Genomic DNA, 4,683 nt, shown 5'->3' on the forward strand with positions numbered 1-4,683 from the left:
GGCCTCCTTACAAGCGTTGTTTCTATCACTATTATCTAAAATAATCAAGTTATTAATGACTGGACGAACCCACGAAATACCCCCCTTACGTGCGAAATTATAGAAGATCTCTTTCAGATCAAACAATTCCATCGACTTGAGTATGATTGTATGTGTGATCGCATCTCCTATACCAGGGATATCATGAACCCGATTATTGCAATGCTCGGATACCCTTTTTTAGTTCTAGGGTCTATTTCTTAGTTTCCAGCTCCTCTACTTAACTGGAACAAAGAATTAGTAGATTCTGTTCCGCCCAAAATGGGAATGGGCTAGGGTTATGAACTTTTTCATCTCTCATCTGATGATCGAGTCGATTACATGTTCTAAGTTCATTCCATACCGGACCAGACCGGAATAGGGTTATATACTTCCTTTCGAGAAGGTCATTGATCGTATCTACTAGATTACTCTGTGTAATATATGGATCCCTACGTTCATTAACATTACATTTAGGATAGGCTCGGCGTAGTACTCGGACCTGCTTTTTACATAACTCTCGTTATTTTTAAACCCATTCACCTCTTTTGGCTTCTATTGATCGAAAAATGGGTTTGATTGTGTCCATCGTTTTGATAGATTTGGATATCTATATACAAAGTGCATTGTACGGCTAATTCAAATCGAAGCAATTGGCTGTCCAACTCGGGCCTATATAACACGACGATCCATAGAAATACTCCAGCCTGTGTCATATATTCCATACATTCACTACTAGATAGATATCATATTCATGAATACGATTCACTTTCAAGATGCCTTGGTGGTGAAATGGTAGACACGCGAGACTCAAAATCTCGTTGCTAAAAGCCGTGGAGGTTCGATTCTCTTCAAGGCATCATATTGAGAATGCTCATTGAATGGGCACTTCAATAAGGGAGCTCGGCTCGAATCGGTTGCTATACCGTTCCGATCCAGCTCTTGGAATTTGAATAAGTTCGGCAGCATGCTCACTAAATTTGGTCACTAAATTTGTGATCTTCTCTATCTAATGAACCGCGTTTATATATAGAATGGGGGGATTGGCGATTTACCCATTCAGTGACTTTGGCACTGGACGTTCCCAAAAGGGTACTATCGGGTCGGGGGAATTCAATAATAGACGCCTGTTGGCATTCCAGCCTTCCTTCGCTTTCAGGGCCTATCCGAAATAAATCCAGCCTTTTTTTGGTGGAATATATGAACTGTGTTCGCTGCTTCATAATTCTGTTTAGGCCGTTTCCTACCAGCCATAAAGAGGTTTTGATCTAATATTTTCAATTCTTCCGTGTTCAGCAGATGCCTATTGTTCCAGGGAGCTAAGGTCCAAAAGATGTGAAGAAACAAGCGTGTTCCGCGACTCTACCACCCAGTAAATGCTGGCCACTTAATCCCCCCTTCCAGGGCCACATAACTTTTACGGCTAAGGGAATGGGAAATCTTTCTCCTGGTTCCATGAATCCAATTTCATTTCATCCGGAAAAAGCCAATCTTTTCTCACTAATGTCTTTCGTCATTTATCCACTAGAGTTCCGTTAGCTAGGAATAGATTGATAAATACTGATAACCTCTCGGGATAGAGTATTAGAACGGAAAGGATCCATTAGATAATTCAAAACTAGTGGTTTAAACCATCTCTGTCCGATTAATCAAACAATTTTCAAAGGCTTTCTTGCGTCTTCTTGATAAACCTAGCGGTTTATCTATAGATGAGGAGGATCTGTTTGGAAGTAAGAAGCCTTTGACATCTTTCTCTGCAAATAATTCTCGATGTGGAAAACACAGAGACAGGAGGACTGATCTTGAATAGGAAAAAGATTGGATCTGCAGGGTCCCAAATGAATTGGCTTATTCGAAAAAAGCCTTGTTCTTTGGAGAAGATCTATTCTCGTGTCTGGTACTGCATGGTTCCACTCTGCAAGAACTCCGAATCTTCTCTTGAAAGCTCATCTCTTCATCCATAAGGATCCGCTTGCCGAAATGACCTGGACAATAGGGAAATCCCAATTCATTGGGCCTTTCGATAAATCAATAGGGAATGCCCCAAGGTGCCATATTCTAGGAGCCCAAACTATGTGATTAATAAATCCTCCCTCATCGTTGCGGGGCGAGAGCCCCTCCCCTTCTTCCAAAACCTCCGATTCGTTTTTTCATAGAGAAATCTATGATCACGGATAGAACAAGATCCGTTTTGCATCATATCTAAGGGATTCCTGTTTCGGCCGAAGAAGCAATGTCACTCGATATTATCAAACTGACTGCAATCTTTTCTGTCGCGAGGATCCACCAGTAGCGCCTTCTACTTGTAATCGGCCATGAACTAGTATCAGAATCATTCTCAACGAGTCCATAAGAAGTGATCCATTCTTTCATCGGGGTTTCCTTTCCAGTGTAAGACCAAAGATCTTGAGCGACCGGATCGTCGGAAACAACTCAAAAAGATAAAGAAGTATCGTTAATCTTCCTGCTAGTTCCAAGTCGAAGTACCATTTGTACAAACTAGGAATCCCCTTCGTTACATGATTCTTCTTAATATCCGATAGATAGGATCTATGGGGCAATACTTCGAAGTCCATTTTGTGCTACAGCCCTTCCGATGATAAGAAAAGGATCCATATCCTGAACCGATCTTACCTGTGATCGCAAATCCCCACGTTTGTCTATATGCAAAAGCGGCTCTAATTGTTTAGTGTCTCAATTGATTTCTTCTGTGTAATACTAACGACATGGCCTCATGCGTCAGTGCTACAGGATCTCGTGATTGGGAACCATGGTTATGGTGGACCCGAATCCATTAGTATGGAAATTTTCTTCCCCAAGCGAACTCCCTAGTATATGAAAGGCGGAAAAAGTGCTTTCGTGTTGTGGAATAAGAAGCCTTCGTATCTTAATGCACTAGTTAATTTATTCGGAGCTATTAGAGCGGGATCCACTTTTGGGGAAATGGTCGAAGCAATACTAAGAATATTTCTAGTGGAACACCTTTCAACAATCCCTGGAGAGATGGTTCACTAATAGACCGCGGGAGACAGTAATTTGACTCATTCACATCCAGTCATGAATGTTTGGAATCCATATTTGCAAGGAGACATTGCTTTTGCTAATTCGAATTGAAGGGTGACTAAAAATCGATCTTTTCCGACCATCATATCCATAGTTAGCAATTCCAGCTCCGTATGAAGGTCACGCATCGATATCGTCACTAGCATCAATATCCGCACTGATCCAAATCCTCACTAGCATCAATATCCTCACTAGCATCAATATCCTCACTAATGATTCTCAGGAACTTGTTCAGACATACCGTAATGACAAGGACAAATAGGAGTTTTCGCTAGGTATTTGACCAAATAGGATCGTCCAGTTCCTATAGAACCTATCACTAAACATACCCCTAGAGGGGGATAAGGCTAAGCGGAGCGAACAAGGGTTTTCCATGAGATGGCAAATGAAAACTATTAGCCCACACGAGGATTTGTGAATAAGTGATTGTCTGATCATGAGCAAGGAATATCCGTCTTTCTGCTAAACAGGATTATTGAACTCATAATTCATTAGATACTTTTATGAATGTCAACTAGTATCGTAAGTAAATGCTCCCCGTTGTTCACATCATTTGATAGCCAGAGTCATTCTTGATAAATGATCACTATGAGTCAGATCTCATAGAATTTGATCAATCCTTTTTTCTGTCGTTAAGGTGGAGAGCTGAACCAAGAATTTCTTTTTCATCATCAATCGAATCACTGTTTGCGACCCAGGATTCGATTTATCATCAATCCAATCCCCGTTCACATTTTTCTTTTTCTTATCAATGACATAGATCTCTTTACTTGTATGACTTAGATGTCTCGTATTTCTCGAAAAAGTGATTCGACTGATGGGATTGGTATGATACTTATGAGATCGATGAGATTGATATTCAAATATCTTCTTCTTGAACGTATTGATTGACCCCATAAGCGGAATCACCACCCAATAGCATGTTGCCGCCAGAAGCAAAACCCCAATTTCTTCTAGAGAATCTCCTAATTGTTCCAGAGCAACTAGAAAGAGATTCTTTAAAACCAGAAGAATTCGGTTCAGATGTATGGATACCTATCCAGAAGTTTTCGCAACTCAAATCATTATGATGAATCATCAAAGATTTGACCTTTTCAAACCTCTATCTGTAACTCACTAGGGCCCGGGAAACAAGATAAGATGTGTACGAAAGATATCCAGCAAACAAGAAGAAGGAAAAGGATTGAATAGAGGAACTCCCGAAACATTTGGCGATCTCAGGTGTGTCGATATCAACGGCGACTCATTATTTTCGATGAATCATTCTTCGGACAGAAGAAGATTATGTAACACTTACTCGAATCTTACGTATCGGATTCCGTTGTGGAAGACCCAACTTTTTCTGAAGAATTCGCCAGATATATCTAATACATGCATAATATCATGAAAAATGGATACAAATTTTTGACTGCTACTTAGTATTGGCAATCGGTGTATCGGCAATAGGTGTATCGGCAATAGGCCTGAAAAAGATCTAAAAATATCCAATTTAGATATTTGTGCCCTGTCGCAGTAAGGACCATGGTTTATGATTTGGAATAGTTCCATTTTGAGAGAGTTGAAAAAGCACTTCTCGTTGCAAGGTTCTATACATCTGCCCTT

At 40.4% G+C, this 4,683-nt stretch overlaps 1 pseudogene; it reads right to left on the bottom strand.

The window, feature by feature from the left end:
- Positions 1-2,517: 2,517 nt before the first annotated feature.
- LOC135151211 (protein Ycf2-like) overlaps positions 2,518-4,683 on the bottom strand; it is a 2,255-nt pseudogene continuing 89 nt past the window's right edge.

This window comes from Daucus carota, chromosome 1 (genome assembly GCF_001625215.2).
Source record: "Daucus carota subsp. sativus chromosome 1, DH1 v3.0, whole genome shotgun sequence".
In the NCBI taxonomy this organism is placed as follows: Eukaryota; Viridiplantae; Streptophyta; class Magnoliopsida; order Apiales; family Apiaceae; genus Daucus; species Daucus carota.